At 38.8% G+C, this 23,388-nt stretch overlaps 1 protein-coding gene and 4 long non-coding RNA genes across 7 annotated transcripts in view; 1 reads left to right on the top strand and 4 right to left on the bottom strand.

Moving 5' to 3' along the window:
* LOC124384638 (eukaryotic translation initiation factor 4 gamma 3-like) overlaps positions 1-23,388 on the top strand; it is a 1,295,064-nt gene that overhangs the window by 1,041,532 nt on the left and 230,144 nt on the right. The gene's annotated exons all lie outside the window — the stretch shown is intronic.
* Positions 1-23,388, bottom strand: part of LOC124384781 — a 277,817-nt gene that overhangs the window by 55,162 nt on the left and 199,267 nt on the right. The window lies entirely within an intron of this gene.
* On the bottom strand, positions 266-1,160 carry LOC124384718. Of its 2 annotated transcripts, XR_006925524.1 has the most exons (4): positions 1,071-1,160; positions 865-968; positions 627-780; positions 266-463 (listed from the first exon to the last, which is right to left on the bottom strand). It is a non-coding gene; the product is annotated as an uncharacterized LOC124384718 (long non-coding RNA). The 2 variants fall into 2 exon arrangements; XR_006925523.1 differs by having other exon boundaries at positions 627-968.
* LOC124384711 lies at positions 6,114-7,147 on the bottom strand. 2 transcript variants are annotated; one of them, XR_006925512.1, is made up of 4 exons: positions 6,921-7,147; positions 6,716-6,819; positions 6,478-6,631; positions 6,114-6,312 (listed from the first exon to the last, which is right to left on the bottom strand). It is a non-coding gene; the product is annotated as an uncharacterized LOC124384711 (long non-coding RNA). The 2 variants fall into 2 exon arrangements; XR_006925511.1 differs by having other exon boundaries at positions 6,478-6,819.
* LOC124384777 lies at positions 18,338-19,306 on the bottom strand. The gene is made up of 3 exons (XR_006925593.1): positions 19,225-19,306; positions 18,528-18,748; positions 18,338-18,396 (listed from the first exon to the last, which is right to left on the bottom strand). It is a non-coding gene; the product is annotated as an uncharacterized LOC124384777 (long non-coding RNA).

Below are 23,388 nucleotides of genomic sequence, written 5' to 3'. Positions count from 1 at the left end.
TACATTTTAAGTACTTTATTATTGCAATTTCCAGCAAAAATATTACATCACACAGTAACAAGAGATTTATTTTCATTCACATTCACATGCAAAGAAAAAATTAATGAAATGAGAAGAAATAAAAACTGCTGAAATTTAAGAAAGAAAAAAATCCAATGTTATTTAAACTTTACAGAAAAAGGCATTTTCTTTTCTTCTTGTTTACACTGAAATAATGCAAACAAATTCACAAATAAATTCATTAATTAGCTGCGGAGGAAAAAATACAAACAGAAACCACATCAGGAACTTATTGAGCGCCATAACCGACCACGTGACCACTAGGCTGCTTTTCAGGCCAAGTGATGGCGCTACATGCTCTGTACAAGTCTGTGATGAAAATCTACAAATGTTTCACGGATTCTTTCATTCCGTCGTACTTCACCTTCATGGTACAGTAAACATCCTGGTACTGTTCCCACTCCTAAAACACAACCATGGAACAGAAGCTTTAAACTTTACATCCATTCAATCAACAAGAAACTCAGCATCTCCAACTAGAAATACAAATTTTCTTCTCTTCAAGTTCATACAGCATGTGGAGGAACTCATCATGTACTGCTTAATGCAAGGAGTTTCCCACTTACTGCCATTAACCTGCTGCACTTCCTGTTAGTCTGAAGAAGCTCTTCCTCTTTCAGCTCAGCTGAGGCTACAGTAAGTCCATGTCTGATACCAGTTTGTAGATCTCTTTCTGTAGCTGAACACTGGACTCCAGCACCTGCTCGTGTTTCTTCTCAGCTTCATCCAGAAGACATGGAAGTTTTACAAGAAAAAGCTTGTTGGTTTTATTGACATCTACACACACATTGAAACACTTGATACCTGTAGTGACTCCTTGCTGTAGGTTACAGTTTCCCTCAGATGATTGTACTGGTACTTCAGGACACTGTGAGTCTCTCACTCCTGCTCACACTCCTAAAACACTGCTATGAGGAAGAGGATCACGGATTCAGTCATTAATGTTCACATCCACAATGAGACTCTTCATTCGGCTGTACAATCATTTACACCAGGATTAAGTTTCTCACCTTGGTGTTGATCACACACTCTCTGTGTGTCTCACTGAGCCGTTACTCCAACTCCATCACTCTGTCCTCCAGGTTGGACTGCTCGCTGTCCACTGGTACCTGGGACAGCAGACTGCAGTTCACTGGAAGTATTTAATGTTTCTTCTGATGAACACAGAACAAATCAGCAGCCTCTGTGGTGATATTTCACTTATTGTTCTCTATAAAAATAAATGTGTAGTAGACTTATCACAATGTGTTCTCACATTCATAAAAATACACCCAAAAAGTGTAAAATAATCACACAGATAGATAAAGTAACATCACACAAAGATTTGAGTGAAAAAAATAAATATAAAAGTCTTCTTCTTTCAGCTGCTACCGTTAGGGGGCGCCACAACGTCATATTTTTCTACACTACCCTGTTTTACATTTCTGTCTCTTAAAAAAATATATATATTATATAATATATAAGAAATTCATATCGAAATAAATTAACTTTTCATAAATGTAGGAGAAACCCACCACTTCAATGAGATTACAATAAAGAAAGAGAAGAGGAGGAATCAGGACAGGAAGTGACATCAGCTTCTATTATCAAGGCATTTAAGAGAAGCACCCATTTTGATCAGGTAACTACATTTTAAACACAGATATGAGTATAAACATGACAAATCAACAGTTTTGTATGAGTTGAAACAGGACATGTAAATGTAACAGGGTAAATTATACACCTGTAACATCTATAGGTTTAAAACGAGGAAAAGGGTTGTTACGTCACAGGCGATGTGGGCGTGGCTAAATAACGCTGATGTGAAGCGGAATCCAGAGATTCATCGTGTTTCATCTGTAAGTTTCTCCATCAAACTATTTTCTATTCAACATGTTTCTATTATTTATACTGTCATTTTCTTATAGGAAAGTTTTTTTCATACTTTTGAAGACTTTTGCGGAAGTATTTCTTCCCGTGATGCATTGCGGGATGCATAAATTAACCAGTTAAAAAAAAATATATATATATATATATATATATATATATATATATATATATATATATATATACAGTGGAACCCGGTTATGTCGATGTCGTAGGGGGTCGCCAAAAAGCATCGAGGTAACCGATGATCGAGATAAACAAAAATCAAAATGGCGGCAGTATATTAACGTGCTTGAAATTTCTTTATGTACACGATGTGCGTTAATAAATGAGAATGTGCATGCACGTGTTTTTGGAGGGTTTTGCCGCGATTTGTTTGATGGTCATGCTATAAAAATGTACATAGTTTGTTAACAACAAAAGGCATAAGTGCACCTACTAACAGCAGAGATTTACCAGTATACAATACAAACCACCGTCCATTCTCCATCCAAACCTTTATTATATTCTCCAACATTATAAACACACAGATCACTCACAAAAAAAAACAGCGTCTGCACAGTGCCGTCTCACATTTAGTCCACATGTGGAAAGAAAAGAAAAACATAACTAAGTGTATGATAACGTATGACCATCAGGCTAAAGTAATCCGCACAAACACACAAAGCAAAGTGTCCGAAAAAACGTACAACCGCGATGCCGAGGGGGAGATAAGCCGAGAGAGAGAGAGAGAGAGAGTTTGTGAATGGAATGGCGCACGGCACGAAGCCGGAAAAAAACCCCGGAAGATCCAAAACGAACCGGAAACCAAAAACGAGGGACAGAAAAGTCTCAAACGTGAACGGCCGAAAGGGGCGTGGCAGGTGCTTTCGGCCGCTTTCTCTGAAGCTCCGCCTTCAACTTCTTACCGAGAGAACCGTGCTCCTTACCCTGCTCGCCCGCGCGCTCCGTAAGGAGCACGGCTCTCTCGATAAGGAGCGACGGTAAGCAGTTGAAGCCTGGAGCGCCGCGTTCCCGTTCTTCGCATAACATTTAACAAAAAAATGCATATGTGCACTTACTAACAGCAGAAATTCACCAGTATACAATACAACACCTGTAGTATCTGTAAGGTTTGATTTTTCCACCACTTTCGCGAGTTCTTCTGCGGCTGCACAGTGCCAATCGACATAACTGACGTTAAAATTTCTAATTTTCCCCTATTGTGCTCGAGATATCAGGGTTCCGCGACATAAAAAAAGTCGACATAACCGATGAAAAATGCGTAGAAAAAGCGAGAATTTGGCGGTTCCACTTCAAAAACGTCGACTTAATAGGGTTGTCGAGGTAACCGAGGGCGAGATAACCGGGTTCCACTGTATATATAAAATATAATTAAATTAATTGAGTGAACTTTTTCCTCTACAATGATCGTGTCAATTGTAAAGATCTCTTGGTATAAATACAGTATGTATGGAGTTCATCTGCTGGAAGTTCATGTTTAATGCTGCATGTTTTATAGGATTTATGAGCTGAATAAATGTTTTTATATTGGTTTAGTTTTAAAAACACTTCTGTCGAGAAATTACAGACTCAATCATAGACAGTATTCCACAATCTCACACCATGGCTGTATAATAATTGCATGTGCACATTTAGTACTTATAATTCATTGTTGATATATTTGTCTAGAATACATTCAGAGAAAAATGTGGTACTTGAAGACGGTAAATATTTGGCAGTTAATTACGCATTTCACTTTAAGCAGCTATTTGTGGAAAGGGACATGTTTATTTATTTAAATTCCTACATGCAATGCCCCCTAACCCTAACCCTAACTGTAACTCTACCTCCCACCAGGTGTGGTGCCACTGTGCACTGCATATTACTGCATACCCCATATTTGCACCCCTGGTCAGACACTGTGAATGACACACGTGGTACATGCACACAGCTCCAGCCTGCTCTCTCTCTGCTGCTTTGCATGACTCTGTGTTGTTGCATTTCAAAACAAATGTATCATTAACAGTAGGAAAGGCTTTTTGCTGGTTAAGAATCGGACACATGTGAAACTCACATACTGGTGCTGTATTTAATAAATCGTGTTTGTAAAGCAAATAAACCAGATTGTGGTGTGTGTGTGTGTGTGTGTGTGTGTGTTTGATTTTCAGCTCTCGAACAGACATGGATCGCTCTCCTTATGCCCCTGACAGCCCCACGGAGCCCACAGCGCCTTCTACAGCACCATGCACAACACCCTGCACCACCACCACGTCTTGCACCATGGAGGTCTCTGAAGCCCAGGTTTTCTGTAATGATGACCTCCCAGAGCTGGAGTGTGCCGTGTGTTTCAGTCAGTTCAACAACGTCTTCAACACACCCAAAGTGCTGCAATGTGGCCACACCTTCTGCCTGGAGTGCCTCGCACGCATCAACATAAAATCCTCTCAGCCCGACAGCCTGCAGTGCCCTCTGTGCAGAGCGTACACCCCTGTGCCCACCCTGGGCCTCCCTAAACTGGCGACAGACATCGTGGTGCTGTCCTGCCTCCCCGAGGCCACTAAAATTAGATTACAACATGTCACATTTAAATACGTTTATCAGCTTCCTGCTTGTTTATTTTTTATTATTATTATTTTTAATAATTGTATTATTAATTATTTGTGTTAATTTATTCCATATTCAATGCAAATACAGAACACATCAAAATGCATAGAAACTTAGTATTAGAGATTTTACTGTTACCTTTGTTCAACTTGTTCTCCACTTTGTAAAGTTTTTCCTGTTGAGGATCGAAAACAAAAAACAGATTTAGTTTTATTAGTCACATTTCTCACTAAAAGTTCAATGATGTCTGCATTTAAAATGGAAAGAAATACCTCCATTAAGCGAAAGCTTTTCTCCATGCTGCTGATTTTGCATTTCAGGCCTCGGATTTCAGATTTTGTCTGGTGTTCACTTCTGTAAAATAATTTACAAAATGAAATGAAAAGGTGCTCAGATCACATTATCACATTATATGTTTATTTTAATAGAACTGAATCATGCAGTAATAATCAACTTGTACTTTCTTACACACCTTTAAGTGCCAGAAGCTGGTTTTCAACACTGTCATTTCTGTGGAAGGGAAAAGAAACATTTAGATAAAACATTATATAATATATTATTATATTACATATTATATAGTATCACTGCAATGATTGGAATAAATTATAAAGAGCAAAAAACATACTTGTGAGTGTTGCTGAGTAGCATAAGGCTCTTAATGGCCTGAAGCTCCTGCTGGCTTATGTTCGCCTTTTCCATTTCTGTATTAAGGTTTATTTTATTCTACTTAATAATAATAATAATAATAATAATAATAATAATAATAATAATAATAATAATAATAATAATGTTATTAGGTTCAGCAGGTTCACAGAATAATTCACGAGTCACTGTTCTATAAACAATAAAACATTTTATTTTAATGACTGAAAATGCTACAAAAATGTCACATGATGAAGTATAATAATGCAAACACACAAAGATCCAAATACAATTTCAAATGATGTAAATATTAGTAAGGGGGATTTAACAATAAATATAAACATTTATGAATAAAAAGTTCCAAAGTGGGTTAAAAAAAAAACAACCTAATAATAAACAATAGATAAAAATATTAAATCCACAAATGTAGAATTATAACACAACTATATAATATTAGCAAACAATATTTATAAACTGTAACATATTAAGACGTCTCTGAATGACTTAAAACAGGAAGAAATGATTAAAGGAGCAGAACTGGAAGAAACAGCAGGACTGGATGCAGATGAAGGACTGGATGAAGGAGATGGACTTTGAATTGTTGCTGAAGGATCCAGCTTCTAAATGTCCCATATAATGAAAAGAGACTTTTGATAAAATAAGTGTTAAAGTTAAATAAGTACATTAAGAAAACAATGCATACATTTTAAGTACTTTATTATTGCAATTTCCAGCAAAATATTACATCACACAGTAACAAGAGATTTATTTTCATTCACATTCACATGCAAAGAAAAAATTAATGAAATGAGAAGAAATAAAAACTGCTGAAATTTAAGAAAGAAAAAAATCCAATGTTATTTAAACTTTACAGAAAAAAGGCATTTTCTTTTCTTCTTGTTTACACTGAAATAATGCAAACAAATTCACAAATAAATTCATCAAGATGGAGGAAAAAATACAAACAGAAACCACATCAGGAACTTATTGAGCGCCATAACCGACCACGTGACCACTAGGCTGCTTTTCAGGCCAAGTGATGGCGCTACATGCTCTGTACAAGTCTGTGATGAAAATCTACAAATGTTTCACGGATTCTTTCATTCCGTCGTACTTCACCTTCATGGTACAGTAAACATCCTGGTACTGTTCCCACTCCTAAAACACAACCATGGAACAGAACAGCTTTAAACTTTACATCCATTCAATCAACAAGAAACTCAGCATCTCCAACTAGAAATACAATTTTTCTTCTCTTCAAGTTCATACAGCAGGTGATGGAACTCATCATGTACTGCTTAATGCAAGGAGTTTCCCACTTACTGCCATTAACCTGCTGCACTTCCTGTTAGTCTGAAGAAGCTCTTCCTCTTTCAGCTCAGCTGAGGCTACAGTAAGTCCATGTCTGATACCAGTTTGTAGATCTCTTTCTGTAGCTGAACACTGGACTCCAGCACCTGCTCGTGTTTCTTCTCAGCTTCATCCAGAAGACCTGGAAGTTTTACAAGAAAAAGCTTGTTGGTTTAATTGACGTCTACACACACATTTAAACACTTGATACCTGTAGTGACTCCTTGCTGTAGGTTACAGTTTCCCTCAGATGATTGTACTGGTACTTCAGGACACTGTGAGTCTCTCACTCCTGCTCACACTCCTAAAACACTGCTATGAGGAAGAGGATCACGGATTCAGTCATTAATGTTCACATCCACAATGAGACTCTTCATTGGCTGTACAATCATTTACACCAGGATTAAGTTTCTCACCTTGGTGTTGATCACACACTCTCTGTGTGTCTCACTGAGCCGTTCCTCCAACTCCATCACTCTGTCCTCCAGGTTGGACTGCTCGCTGTCCACTGGTACACGGGACAGCAGACTGCAGTTCACTGGAAGTATTTAATGTTTCTTCTGATGAACACAGAACAAATCAGCAGCCTCTGTGGTGATATTTCACTTATTGTTCTCTATAAAAATAAATGTGTAGTAGACTTATCACAATGTGTTCTCACATTCATAAAATACACCCAAAAGTGTAAAATAATCACACAGATAGATAAAGTAACATCACACAAAGATTTGAGTGAAAAAAATAAATATAAAAGTCTTCTTCTTTCAGCTGCTACCGTTAGGGGCGCCACAACGTCATATTTTCTACACTACCCTGTTTACATTTCTGTCTCTTAAAAAAATATATATATTATATAATATATAAGAAATTCATATCGAAATAAATTAACTTTTCATAAATGTAGGAGAAACCCACCACTTCAATGAGATTACAATAAAGAAAGAGAAGAGGAGGAATCAGGACAGGAAGTGACATCAGCTTCTATTATCAAGGCATTTAAGAGAAGCACCCATTTTAATCAGGTAACTACATTTTTAAACACAGATATGAGTATAAACATGACAAATCAACAGTTTTGTATGAGTTGAAACAGGACATGTAAATGTAACAGGGTAAATTATACACCTGTAACATCTATAGGTTTAAAACGAGGAAAAGGGTTGTTACGTCACAGGCGATGTGGGCGTGGCTAAATAACGCTGATGTGAAGCGGAATCCAGAGATTCATCGTGTTTCATCTGTAAGTTTCTCCATCAAACTATTTTCTATTCAACATGTTTCTATTATTTATACTGTCATTTTCTTATAGGAAAGTTTTTTTCATACTTTTGAAGACTTTTGCGGAAGTATTTCTTCCCGTGATGCATTGCGGGATGCATAAATTAACCAGTTAAAATATATATATATATATATATATATATATATATATATATATATATATATATATATATATATACAGTGGAACCGGTTATGTCGATGTCCTAGGGGGTGCCAAAAGCATCGAGGTAACCGATGATCGAGATAAACAAAATCAAAATGGCAGTATATTAACGTGCTTGAAATTTCTTTATGTACACGATGTGCGTTAATAAATGAGAATGTGCATGCACGTGTTTTTGGAGGGTTTTGCCGCGATTTGTTTGATGGTCATGCTATAAAAATGTACATAGTTTGTTAACAACAAAAGGCATAAGTGCACCTACTAACAGCAGAGATTTACCAGTATACAATACAAACCACCGTCCATTCTCCATCCAAACCTTTATTATATTCTCCAACATTATAAACACACAGATCACTCAAAAAAAAAACAGCGTCTGCACAGTGCCGTCTCACATTTAGTCCACATGTGGAAAGAAAAGAAAAACATAACTAAGTGTATGATAACGTATGACCATCAGGCTAAAGTAATCCGCACAAACACACAAAGCAAAGTGTCCGAAAACTACGTCCGCTGATGCGAGGGGAGATAAGCCAGAGAGAGAGAGAGAGTTTGTGAATGGAATGGCGCACGGCGCGAAGCCGGAAAAAAACCCCGGAAGATCCAAAACGAACCGGAAACCAAAAACGAGGGACAGAAAAGTCTCAAACGTGAACGGCCGAAAGGGGCGTGGCAGGTGCTTTCTCGGCCGCTTTCTCTGAAGCTCCGCCTTCAACTTCTTACCGAGAGAACCGTGCTCCTTACCCTGCTCGCGGTATGGGAGCACGGCTCTCGATAAGGAGCGACGGTAAGCAGTTGAAGCCTGGAGCCGCGCCCCGTTCATCGCATAACATTTAACAAAAAAATGCATATGTGCACTTACTAACAGCAGAAATTCACCAGTATACAATACAACACCTGTAGCAGCTGTAAGGTTTGATTTTTCCACCACTTTCGCGAGTTCTTCTGCGTCTGCACAGTGCCAATCCACATAACTGACGTTAAAATTTCTAATTTTTCCCCCATTGTGCTCGAGATATTAGGGTTCCGCGACATAAAAAAAGTCGACATAACCGATAAAAAATGCTTAGAAAAAGCGAGAATTTGGCGGTTCCACTTCAAAAACGTCGACTTAATAGGGTTGTCGAGGTAACCGAGGGCGAGATAACCGGGTTCCACTGTATATATAAAATATAATTAAATTAATTGAGTGAACTTTTCCTCTACAATGATCGTGTCAATTGTAAAGATCTCTTGGTATAAATACAGTATGTATGGAGTTCATCTGCTGGAAGTTCATGTTTAATGCTGCATGTTTTATAGGATTTATGAGCTGAATAAATGTTTTTATATTGGTTTAGTTTTAAAAACACTTCTGTCGAGAAATTACAGACTCAATCATAGACAGTATTCCACAATCTCACACCATGGCTGTATAATAATTGCATGTGCACATTTAGTACTTATAATTCATTGTTGATATATTTGTCTAGAATACATTCAGAGAAAAATGTGGTACTTGAAGACGGTAAATATTTGGCAGTTAATTACGCATTTCACTTTAAGCAGCTATTTGTGGAGAGGGACATGTTTATTTATTTAAATTCCCTACATGCAATGCCCCCCTAACCCTAACCCTAACTGTAACTCTACCTCCCCACCAGGTGTGGTGCCACTGTGCACTGCATATTACTGCATACCCCATATTTGCACCCCTGGTCAGACACTGTGAATGACACACATGTGGTACATGCACACAGCTCCAGCCTGCTCTCTCTCTGCTGCTTTGCATGACTCTGTGTTGTTGCATTTCAAAACAAATGTATCATTAACAGTAGGAAAGGCTTTTTGCTGGTTAAGAATCGGACACATGTGAAACTCACATACTGGTGCTGTATTTAATAAATCGTGTTTGTAAAGCAAATAAACCAGATTGTGGTGTGTGTGTGTGTGTGTGTGTGTGTTTGATTTTCAGCTCTCGAACAGACATGGATCGCTCTCCTTATGCCCCTGACAGCCCCACGGAGCCCACAGCGCCTTCTACAGCACCATGCACAACACCCTGCACCACCACCACGTCTTGCACCATGGAGGTCTCTGAAGCCCAGGTTTTCTGTAATGATGACCTCCCAGAGCTGGAGTGTGCCGTGTGTTTCAGTCAGTTCAACAACGTCTTCAACACACCCAAAGTGCTGCAATGTGGCCACACCTTCTGCCTGGAGTGCCTCGCACGCATCAACATAAAATCCTCTCAGCCCGACAGCCTGCAGTGCCCTCTGTGCAGGCGTACACCCTGTGCCCACCCTGGGCCTCCCTAAACTGGCGACAGACATCGTGGTGCTGTCCTGCCTCCCCGAGGCCATGCAGCGTGTCTACAGCATCCACTTCAACCGCAACAGAGGCAAGCTGCAGTTGAAGGGCATCCCAGCTCTGTCCCACCTTCCCGAACCGTCAGCACCGCAGCCTGGACCTCGGGAGCAAGTCAACACTGAGCTGGAACAGGATCCACCCAGCGGTGTCTGCCCCGCTTCATCCTGATCATGAAGATAGCATTGTTTATCATCGTGGTCTCCTCGGCATCACTGTTTTCATCTTACACAAAATGAGCTATGGCCTGGCATAATTGCACAGATTTACCTTGACTGTTGATTTGTGTAAAGCTGCTTTGAGACAATGTCTGTTGTGAAAAGCGCTATAGAAATAAACTTGACTTGACTTGTTAGTGTTAAGATGTTTCTCACAGAGTTTCACACACACATTCCTTTGTCTGTTCAGTGTCTATAGAATATTTACGATGTTAGTCTGTAAGGTAAACAGGAGTCTATTTCGGCTCACATCTCCGGCTAGTATATCCTCTTGTCTAAACAGGAAACAAGTTTCGGTCAGAATTTTCTCTTCCTGTGTGTATATACGTTCTGCTGCCTGCAATAAACAGAAGAGGAAGCATTTGCTGTGTGCCCTGTAGTTCTTCTTCCTGATATCAGAAAGGCCTACGGGCATAGCAGGTCATATGGAAAACCTCTCCAAGAATTAAGTTTTGTTTGGGCATGATAAAATCTAACAGTTTTGGTGTCAGAAGCGAGATACTTTCAGCAATATCCAAAGGAAATCACGCATCAAGGTAAGTTTTAAGATACTTCCTTGTTTGCGGGATTGTCCCGTATACCAGCCAATAGGGCTGCATATGTGTTCGTGTCTTGGTTATGCATTAATTGTTGAATTAATGATAATTTCCTTTGAGGGATGATTTTGTCACGACATTGGTTTCCTCACCTTAGATGTAAGATGCAAGATTAGATGACGTTTTTTACGGTCTGTCTAGTACAGGCGATATTGTCTGAAGTATCCAAAAGAATCCATGATAATTTTATATGCCGAAAAATAGATTTATGAAAAATTAATGCGAAAAGGAACTAATGAAAATGGACATTTTAAAAGACTGTAACATTTTTCAAAGACTTCAATCTTGTTTTGGCTTTATAGTCGATTTTTTTTCTCCTAACTTACAAAATTTGTGATCCAATTGGAGAGACTGGATTACTCTTTTTGTTTGAAGACTGCGATCCCCCTGGTGCCTTGCGCAGCTGTGTTATCTAAGTGTTATGTGTTGTGTGTATTGTCTGTGTATTAAGTGTTGTGTGTCTGTTCTTTGTTCTGTGTAAAGATTGGATGTATAGGAATTGTGCGGTTATTGAACTAATCCTTATTTAGATCATTTGGCATCATGGAGTGAAATTGTATTACATCTAGATACTTTTTCCTAGAGATTTAGATGCTGCTAGATGTTTCTGCTATGCTCCAGGTTAAGTTAACCGTTATGCTCTGCACTGCAACAGGAAGTGGTGCATTCCAGCCTCAACACAAAACTCAAGGAGGAGGTCCTAGAAAAAGGGAAGTTCTATTAGGAATAGATAGATTTCCAATTTCATGTCCTGTAACTCACCTTTTGCCTGTAGTGACACCGACTGGTACTAATTTTTATCATAGCTTTACAATAATTCCAAACTCGCCTTTAAACCTTTTAGGAAGAGATATGATGCATAAAATGAGAATGGAAATTCTGTTTTTTGAAACCAATGTCTCACTGTCTTTTCTCTGTCCTTATGCTCTTAACTGAGCCACAGAGGTCCTGCCTGATGAACCAAATTTAGGTAAGTTAACCCTTAATTATGGGCCTCTCACAAAGATGAGGCAGGTTTAATCCAGGTAAAGCCGTATCATGCACTCATGAAAACACACCGTCCGATTTTTGTTAAACAATATCCATTGTCGAAAGAGAAGAATGTTGGCATTGCTCCAGTTATTGACAATTTATTGTCACAAGATGTTTTGAACGAGACACATTCACCTTATAACACACCGATTAATCCTGTCTTGAAGGCAGATAAGAAATGCTGGAGGTTAACACAAGATTTACGTGAGATTAATAAATTAGTTATTCCGTTAGCTCCTTTGGTGCCCGATGTAGCTACCATTGTTAACTCTATACCAGCGACTCACAGATTTTTTACTGTGATTGATCTTTGTTCTGCTTTTTTCAGTGTCCCTTTGGCCTCAGAGACGCAGCCGCTTTTCACATTTACCTATAGGGACGTCAATTCACCTGGACACGTCTTCCTCAGGGTTTTGTTGACTCGTCAGCCGAATTATGCTAACCCTTTTCACCTATATGTGCACGAACGTGGTGGTACGGCTGCGGGGATCCTAGCCCAGGAACACGGTGACAGATATCGCCCTGTTGCGTATCTTCCAAATCTTTAGACAACATAGCACAAGGGTTGCCCTCGTGCTTGCGTGCAGTGGCTGCTGCGGCTCTGATGGTCCGGGATGCTGAGAAACGGTGCTGTCACATCCTTTGATACTGTACACCTCACATCAGGTAACAGCTATTTTACACAACATATGACAGCGCAACATAGATCTGGTTATGAGACCACGCTCTTGGCAACGGAAAACTTAACTATTAAGCCTCTTCTCAGCCGCATTCAGCTGTAGTAGCTCTGCGTGATCTGCTACGATATTGACTTAGATAGTTTTGACACATGATTTCCTTAAACACATTGAAAAAGAGACCTCTTGTAGGCCCGATCTTTAGATACGGCCCTGGAAGAGGTGATTGTCTATATGTAGATGTTCATGTTCAAAACCTTCTGATGGTGTGTATTTATGTGGATATGCGGTTGTAAGATTACCTGATGTAATAGTTGAAGCTAAATCATTACCATACACATCAGCACAAGCTGCAGAGTTGGTGGCATTTACAAGAGCATGTCAGTAGTCTGAAGGTAAAGTAGTGACTATATACACTGATTCTAAGTATGCTTATGGTGTTGTGCATGATTTTGCAGAAACATGGAAGCAAAAGACTTTAAAACAGCTGATGGAAATCCCATAGCACATTTTAATCTTATAGGCGACTTTTAAAAGCTGTTCAACTCCCTGCCAAAGTGGCCATAGTTACACATATGCAACCTGTAGGAAATTTGAGATACATGTTGGTTATAGTTGACAGATTCAGTAAGTGGCCAGAAGCATTTGCATGTGCGACAGAGAATGCTAAACAGTTGTCAAAATTTTAACAAAGAGATCATTTCTAGGTTTGGTATTCCTAGTGTGATTGAATGTGATCGATGTTAGTCTGTAAGGTAAACAGGGAGTCTTATCTGGACTCACACATCGCCAGCTAGTATATCCTCTTGTCTAAACAGGAAACAACTAGGTCAGGTTTCTTTTCTCTGTATGTGTATAAATACGCTCTGCTACCTGCAATAAACAGAAGAAGAGGAAGAACATGCATTCTGTGTGCTGTGTATTTCTTCTTCCCTGATATCAGAAAGGCACCACGGGCATAACAGATCGTATGGAAAACCTCTCCAAGAATTAAGTTTCGTTTGGGCATGATAAAAATCAAACAGTTTTGGTGTCAGAAGCGAGATACTTTCAGCAATAATAAATAAATGATAAACTCTATGTTTTAAAGAGAAACTCACAGATCCAGGTGTCGACAGTTCGCTTCATCCCGGCAGAGGGTCTTCATCCTCCACCTGGAACACGGCGTCTCTCGGAGCTACAGGAGGAAAATCCAAGCGATGCTGAGGAAAAAAAAGTCTAAACAAATAATATCAAATATATAATATAAAATATTTCATATAATGAAAATCAAAAGTAATATTTCAGAGTTGAATCCCAGTGGAAACGTGACTGATCCGCTGCTGCTTTTCAGCTGATACACACTGTGTGGTCAAAAGTATTTGGACACGTGTCTTTTCCAGACAGATGTGGTTCATAAATTCACCTAAAATGCACTTAAATGCACCAAACAGCCAATTAACATGCAAACTGTGAAAACACTTCATAGAAACAGAATGTAGAATCACTGAAAGCATTTTAAATGGGATTTAAAACCCGCTACAGAGGGAAGCAGGAGCTTTTCTGTAGCTATTATTACTTTTATGTTTTTTTGTGTGAAATACTTTATATAAATGTTAAATATAATTAACTTTTTCACAAAGATCTTCATTAGATATAATATAATTCTATTAAATCTCATGCTATAGGTCTGGTATCTGCCCCTGAGTGTCATAATGCCTGTCATTTTGGATGTTATTATTAAGGTGGGTAGTCGCTACATCAGGTTTCCCTTCACTGTGGCACACTGACCTGCTTCAGCACATGATTCCTTTATCCTGACACATAGCAGTGTAGGGAACAGACTACAGGCAGCTGCAGGACGTGATGACTGGCTTCTTGGTGACTTTAACAATATGTAGAAATTGTAAACATTGTCCTGATGTAGTCTATAATATGACAGGTGACAGAGGCTTCACCCCTCAGACGCTCCTCACCTCCAGAAATGCAGATGTGGAGCTCTGGATGTCTCAGGTGGAAGACTTCTATACCACCCGGAAAAAGTGTGTAAGATTATCAGGGTGTGTGGTGTTTTGCACAATGTGGCACTGAGGACCAGTTTCCTCTCCTCCTGACCTCCCTCCCCCTCAGCATTATGACCCCGAGCCACAGCCCCCTGCCCCACAAGAGGGATATAAACTAAGTGGAAGAATCCATGAGGAGGTCATACGGTGTTTGTAAGGAAGACAAAAATAATGGTTGTTATTAGTGTTTATTGTGACTCTTTGTAGAAAAGATTAAAATCAAGATTTAAAAAGATTAAAAAGATTTGACAAGACAGAAATAAAAATGATCAAAAGAGACGATCTACAAGATACAATAGCTTTACACTCAGCTTTATACTATTGACTATAAGTGTAAAACTATCATAAATAGCCATAAGAGAAACAGAAAGAGGAAAAAGACATGTTCAGACTCTCTGTTTCTCTTGTCTTCTTCTTTTTCTATTTCTCCTTTTCTTTTGAATGTTTTCTTGTCTCAGCTGAGCAACAATTTCCTCCCATCGCTCTCGGACTCTCATATAATGATCAGTTTTATTCTCTGAAGTCTTCTTTTCTTCCTCACAGAGATTCTGGGTATCCTGGAGCCCCCTGTTGGTCTGAAGCTGTAAGTTGTTCCTCTCCTCTATGTCAAGTTTAGTTTTCTTTCTTTCATCCTCTTGTTTTTCTTTAAAATCCATTGTGGGCTCAAACTGAGCAACACGTTCCTCCAGTCGCTCTTTCTCTCTGATCAAATGATCTCTCTCCTGCTCTGCACTATTTTTTATTTTCTCACAGTGATTCTGAGTATCCTGGAGCTCCATGGTGGTCTGTTCCAAAGTGAGCTTAAGCTGAGCAACATGTTCCTCCAGTCGTTTTTGTTCTCTCTTCCAGCTCTCTCTCTCACATTCTACAGTTTTCTCCAGTTCCTCATGGATTTTCAGGGAAGACTGGAGCTCCATGGTGGTCTGTTCCAAAGTGACCTCAAGCTGAGCAACATGTTTCTCCACTTTCGTTTGTTCTCTTGTCCAGCTCTCTCTCTCACAGTCTACAGTTTTCTCCTGTTCCTCATTGATTTTCAAGGAAGACTGTAGCTTCATGGTGGTCTGCTCCAAAATAAACTCAAGCTGAGCAACACGTTCCTCCAGTTGTTTTGTTCTCTCGCCCAGCTCTGGCTTCTCTCAGTTATGTCCTGTTCCTGCTGCTTTCGCTCAGAAGCCAAAGTAGCCTCCAGCTTTTGCACCGTCTGTAGCAGAATGGCTTTCTCTTCTTTCTCTTTTGTTATCTTCTCTAACATTAGAAGAGAAAATGCATCCAAGTCTTTCTCTACTTTCTCCATGTGCTCCAGCTTCTCCTTCATTTCAGCAATCTGCTTAGTTTTCTTCGATCTTCTGCTTTGAAAAAACTCTCTCAACCTTCTGAAGAGCTCCATGTTTATGCCTCTTTACTCACAAGCAAAAATCTCGGAAATGAGAGAAACAGAGACGCGTTTCCAATTATAGACGTTGCCTTACTGTGACGTCACAGAGATGCCCGCCCTCCGTCTGTGACGTAACCCGGTCTCTTTAACCTGACACTATGCGCATGCGCACATTACAGAGGTAAAGAGCGGAAAAATATCATGTCTTCACAGCTTTTCTGTTGTTCCTGAGAGAAGAGCGATATTACAGTCATAAATAAGATAAAAACGGCTGTAAACTGTGTATAAAGCGAGTGAATCCGAGTTGAGAACCGGAAGTTGACCGAGTGACTCTATGAATGTTGCAGAATCATAAATGACCAGTAGGTGGCAGTGTGATGTGTATTAGAGCTCACTGTCACAGCAGGTCATTAGAAGTAGTGGAGCTCTAATGACGTCATTAATAGCGAGGACAAGACACACAGCAGTTTGGGATTCTTTTATTGACTTTATTGATTAATTGATTTGGAGTATGATTGTGTTTCTGATCAAAGTAAGTTCATGTGTATGGAGTAAAACAACCTGTACATTTCTCACTTCCAGACAGTATTATGAGATGTTCATCTGCTGGAAGTTCATGTTTAATGCTGCATGTTTTATAGGATTTATGAGCTGGAATAAATGTCCAAACATCTTAAATCAACACTGAGTGATTTTTTGGTAGATATTAGATCTTTTACATATTATTAATTTTTAATATCTGTGATTTAAATACACATTTATAAATATAAAGGCTTTTAGTGTATATTAGAGATTAGAACATAAACCGACACAAATTAAATACAATAAAAAATGTATTAACTGAAATAAAACATCAAAATATAAAGTTTCAAAATAAAATCTATCAATACATTTAAAATTATAACAATATATAATAATAATAATAATAATAATAATAATAATAATAATAATAAGTTAAATACAGTGCAGTATTACAGCTTAAATATTTGAATTTATTTCAGATCAATTTTATTCATCCATTAAATAAATGGTGTCAGCGTCAGAGTAGTGTATTTACATGATCTGTTTCAGGGTTTTCACGAACACAACTCTGTTATTACTGTTCTCTTTTCACAGCACCGTCTCTTTCAGTTCTAATGAAAGTTCTCATGTATTAAGAGGGAATTTTATGAATGATCAATAATGAAACACCTTCATTACTGTTAGTTATTTACATATTTATTTACAGTAATAAAACAATTTCTGTAAAAAAGAGAAAGAAATAATAAATAAAAGCAAAATAAATAAAATGATGAATTTAGTATTAACAACACGATGACCTGAAAGAAAAACAGAGATGTGTTACTTTACATAATGTGTGTGTTTGACGGTACACAGTGTGTGTGTTTAGTAAAGTTTTGTAGGACATTATGAGGACAGTATGACTTACGCTGTAGATGGAACCACTGCATGTTCCTGGATGGATGGAGGTAGGGCTTGGTGTGGCGGCTGCTCTCTGTCCACTGCTCAGCCATAGTGATACACAGTGACCTCCTGCTCACCAGCTTTCCATTCAACTCTCTGATGGCATTAGTGTCTTCATCCAGAGAGGAATATCAGACAAATCCAAAGCATTACCACCTGTAGGAGTGAGTGAGGAGATACAGAAAGCAAAAACATGAGCTTTACATCACTCTCATGTAGAAAACCATGAGAAATAACAAGCACTGTCTGTTTTCCATAATATAAACAGAACAGCGGTGTTCTTTTATCATCAACGCTCTGGTCTCACTGGTGAATGAACAATGAAGCACTTTTATTTAAAGGTCATTTTCTGAGAGCAGAAACTTGCTGCAAGTGTACACTGGTTCTGGTATAATAGAGGATCTAATCCTCATTTCTACAGAAAACAGAACAAATTCAGCATCCAATGTTTGAGTGCATGTGTGTGTTTGCATTGCTGACTTTAATAATACACACTGATCAATCACTCAGTATTAAACCAATTATTACATGTGACCAAACACAGCTGTGACCAAAACCTGCTCCAGATCATGAAAGTCTCTATAAAACACACTGGAAATAGAATCAGAATAGTTCCTGTGTGTCCAGTCTGAGAGGCTGTGGTGTGAATCGCCTGTTCCACTGCTGCTGGTTTTCTTTTCCAGGATCTGCAACTGGAACATCTGTAGATGCAGACAATCATCTCATGTTAGCATCCAATCAGAAGGTAAATTTTGCTAACATGAATAGTTCTCTTCTGTTTTAAATCTTTAACTGCACTTAACACAAAACTAATCGGACGGCTTTGACTCACTCTGTGGATGGATGTTCTTGTTGGCGTTGGGTCTTGGGTCTGGGCAGGGTTTTGAAGGTGAGATGGTTTCTACATTCTGAGAGGGCCTGAGAGGGACTTAAGTACACAGTCCTGCTGCCCAGCACCCTGCCGTTCATCTCCATGATGTCTACTCGAGCCTCATCAGGAGATGAAAACGTCACACACCCGAAGCCTTTTGAGCGTCCGTTCTCCATCATGACCTGTACGGGACAGCGAGCAGAAACACAAAGCAAAGAGTGCACATCAAACGTGTTAGAGGTTCACAATATCAGAGCTCTCCACATTCAGAAAATACTCCAGCTGAGTACAGGAGGAAACCCCAAGTTACTGAGAAAGAAGGAAAATGTAAGGATCAGTAGTTATAAATGACGTGTGCAGTGAGGACAGTCCCAAATCTCAGAACGCTTGTACATTCTTCATCCTCAGTACAGTCCAGATTATTCAGCAGCAGTGTGACTGTCTACAGAACAACAACATCCAGTGTGTTCATCACTTTATTTACATTTATTTAGGTTAAAAAAAAAACAGGAAACATTCAGCATTGGACTTTTGAGTAAGTTGTGCTGTGTGATTCGTGATAATCAGATTTATGGTGAGACATAAACACCTTCAACAAAGTCACACTCATAAAGAAGATTTTACCTGATTATCTACACACAGTTATACATTTTCTCACATTCTCTAAAGTCTCCAAAAGTTCAAAGGACTTCAGTCTGTTCTTTTTGATCCTCCACCTTCTGCTCCTCTACCTTCTGCTCCTCCACCTCCAAAGAAGTGTCAGATAGAGATGGGTTATATATAACATTCAACATGCGCCCAATATTACAAGAAGAGTATCTGTTCTTGATGAAGACTGTTTGTTCAGGTGAAATAACACAAGGCAGAACTTTCTCCAGACGGCAGGTCAGAGTTTTTGCTAAGATTTTCGTATCCTGGTCCAGGTGATTTACCAGAAGGCATACTTGCTAAGGCTATTTCTGTATCAGATATAAACTCATCCAATTGTAATGCTGTGGATTGTTAATACTGGAGTGTAGTGGTCATCATGTCTGTTTTATATGCAGAAGGTTTGGGTTTGACCCACAGTGGAGACATGCTCTTGAGCCATTTTGGAATGTTTTTTCTCCATTACTGATACAAGCACAATGCAGAAACATGCTGTTTATTTATTTTTAGGATTGAGTAACAGTTTGTAATATATAAACCTTATTCATGTTTACAACCTGCATGGTCCCACTGGGAGTTGAACCCAGAACCTTCTGCATGTAAAGCAGATGTGATGACCACTAACCTATGGATCCACACAATTACCTGCACAGCATAAATAAGCATAAATAATGATTCAGGTAACATGTTTCAGATTGCAACAATCCAGTTTTGGGAAACTCAATGTACCCTCAGCTTTCTATTCTCAGTTAAGTTATTTTCAAATACTGTAGTACATGATTAATTTATTAATATGAGGAAGATTAATCCTCATCATTGATCCTCATAGATTGGCTGAGAGGAGCTACTCTAAAAAGCTGGAAAATCAGTTTTCAGCCAACGACCCTGCTTCAGTGAAGGAAGGCCTGAGAGACATGGTGCAGTCATAAAACCTGGAGCTTAACACGCTTAAAACAGTGGAGATGATTGTGGATTTAAGTGACCCCCCCTGCTCTCCCCCAACTCACCATCATAAACAGCACTATGGCAGCAGTGGAGTCATTTAGGTTCCTGGGCACCACCATCTCTCAGGGCATGTAATGGGACAATCACATCGACTCCATTGTTAAAAGGCTTAACAGAGTATGTACTTCCTTCACCAGCTTAGAAAGTTCAACAGGAGTTGCTTTAATAACTGTCTGGTTCTGCTCAGCTGTAAAATCAGACATCAGAGGACTACAGAGGACAGTTTAGACGGCTGCAATGGTTATCGGTGTCCCCCTGCCCACTTTTCAAGAACTGTATATATCCAGAGTGAGAAAAAGGGCTTTGAAAATCATGTTAACCACTACACAATGAAACCAGTTAAGAGAACCCTAATGGTGGAATTTATTTCCCTCTAACAGGATATGGTTACTTTATATTTACTTTCATTGTATTTTTTTATTTAAAAACTTGGCCACCTAGCACATGGGGCTTTTGTCTCTCCTTATTGTTTTACGACCACTTTTGTGTGTGAAGCAGAGGTGATCACAACCACGCTAAGCTCTGAAATACTAGACATTTGCTGATAATTCAACATGATGATATATTTTCTGTGTTTTAGACCGGATGTTATGTGAAGCACGTTATGTTGTACGTCTAAGATCAGAAATAACCACAGGGTTAACAAGGCTAAGAATCCCCTATAACTATAACTCAATAATCACGTGTTTAGCATTAAGAAAACTGATTCACAGAAAGGAGAACAGACGGTGAAATGTAACTGACCAGCTGGCAGAGGATTCTGTCTTTAAGATTTCAGCAAATCAAGCAAAGATTTATCCACAAAGAAAGATTAATTCTCAATTTAGCATTTGTAATTAGCATTAGGTGTATGACTGTGTATCATATGGCTTGCATTCTTTGACTTAAATACTAAAGATTCTATAAACTCCTTCCACAACCCACAACCCATTTAAATACAGTTTATTGTAATAACTATAACTTACACAATAATCGTGTATTTTAAAACATTTCATTCAAATTTTACAAAGTGAACTGAACATGACCTTCAAATGAAGCACGTTAGCTGTCTGAGCTCATTGCAAAATATCACTACATTCCTTAAAATAGTCTTCCCAAAACACACAGTTACATTATACGTTAAGCATTTGTGTAATATATTTAGGTTATTTTCCATAATAAAACTACAAGAAAGTTTGCCTGAACCAGAGAACATCCAGCCCCTTCACTCTTACTGGTAGAGCTGAAACAGGTGCTGAGTTGGGAGACTGCTTGAACCTCTTTTCTGGTTGATAGCTGGTGTGTGGAACCCACTTCTCCTCAGAAGATTCAACTAAATGACTGTTGGAAGACAAAGAAAGAAAGAAAAAATAGCATTGTATATCAAGTACATACTATTGTAGTGGTATAAAACTTTTTCACACCATTGTGTATATTTATTTGCAGTGTTTTGCTCATTACAAAAAAATAGTAACTAGTTACAGTTACTCGTTACTTCATTCAAAAAGTAACTCAATTACTTTGTTGATTATTTACACCAGTTCATGTTAAAAGTAACTTTTAGTTACTTTTTAAAGAACCTTCTTTAATGTTCCCATTAATGCCCTTTATGTGTTATGGTCTAAAAATAAAACGTTAACAACACTGTTTATTTGCATGTTTGTTACACTTTAATGTTTCAGATCGTCAAACTAATTTAAATATTAGTAAAAGATACACAAGTGAACACGACATGCAGATTTTAAATGTAGGGGAAACAAAATCCAAAACTACATGGCCCCGTGTGAAAAAGTGTTTGCCCCCTGTTAAAACTGTGCTAACTTTTTGTTCACACATGGCAAAAACATGGAAAAGTGACCTTCCAGGAGTGGCCGGCTGACCAAAATTACCCCAAGAGCACAACACGACTCATCCAAGAGATCACAAAAGACCCCATAACAACATCCAAAGAACTGCAGCCTCACTTGCCTCAGTTAAGGTCAGTGTTCATGACTCCACCATGAGAAAGAGACGGCAAAAATGATCTACACGGCAGAGATCTAAGACGAAACAGCTGCTGAGCAAAAAGAACATAAAGGCTCGTCTCAGTTTTGCCAGAAAACATCTTGATGATCCCCAAGACTTTTGGGAAAATACTGAAAGTTTAACTTTGTAAGGTGTGTGTCCCATTGCAGTAACACCGCATTTGAGAAAAAGAGCGTCATACCAACAGTGAAATATGGTGGTAGTGTGATGGTCTGGGGCTGTTTTGCTGCTTCAGGACCTGGAAGACTTGCTGTAATAAATGGATCCATGAATTCTGCTGTTTACTAAAAAATCCTGAAGGAGAATCTGTTTGTGACTTCAAGCTGAAGTGAACTTGGGTCTGCAGCAGGACAATGATCCAAAACACACCAGCAAGTCCACCTCTGAACCTAAGGAAAGAAAAATGAAGACTTTGGAGTAGCCTAGTCAAATTTGACCTGAATCCTATTGAGATGCTGTGACATGACCTTCAAAAGAAGGTTTGTAAAACCCTCAATGTGGCTGAATTACAATTCTGCATAGATGAGTGACCAAAATTCCTCCACAGCAGTAACAGACTCATCACAAGTTATCACAACGCCTGATTGCAGTTGTTAAAGCAAACCAAATATTAGGTTTAGGGGCAATCATTTTTCACAGGGCATGTGGTTTTGATTTTGTCAATAATAAAAACTGCATGTTCACTTGTTTATCGATCGTATCATTCGTTGTTCAATCAGGCTCTTCATCGCTTAAAATAAAAGTAACTGGGAATCGGACCTTAATTATAATTTCATGGATGAGGAATGGTCCAAGGCCCTTGGTCGTACATTCCTCCTCTATATGCGCCCGTCATTCATTAATACAGTGATCAGTGATATGTCGTGCTCCGGCTACTCTTTATCATACTTTTGGCTTTGCCCAGCCTTGACCTTCTAAGGCGCCAGACTCAAGGTTCAATACCTTCCAGAAACCTGAGTGTTCTGGTCTCCGATGGGCGTGGGTTCAAATCTCACTTCTGTCAGTGACTTTATTTTCATTAGAAATCAAAACAATAATGAAATAATTATTCCCTTTGTATTTCAAACACAGACATAAAGAATAAACAAGTACATGGTTACCTATTAGTGGAACGACAGGCAGAAAAACATGGCAGCATCAGTCGAGGATCTGGCAAAAGTGTAAC

The sequence above is a fragment of the Silurus meridionalis genome, chromosome 4 (assembly GCF_014805685.1).
Source record: "Silurus meridionalis isolate SWU-2019-XX chromosome 4, ASM1480568v1, whole genome shotgun sequence".
Taxonomy (NCBI): domain Eukaryota; kingdom Metazoa; phylum Chordata; class Actinopteri; order Siluriformes; family Siluridae; genus Silurus; species Silurus meridionalis.
Note: the sequence above shows the minus strand (reverse complement) of the source record. Positions and strands in the feature narration are given on the sequence as shown.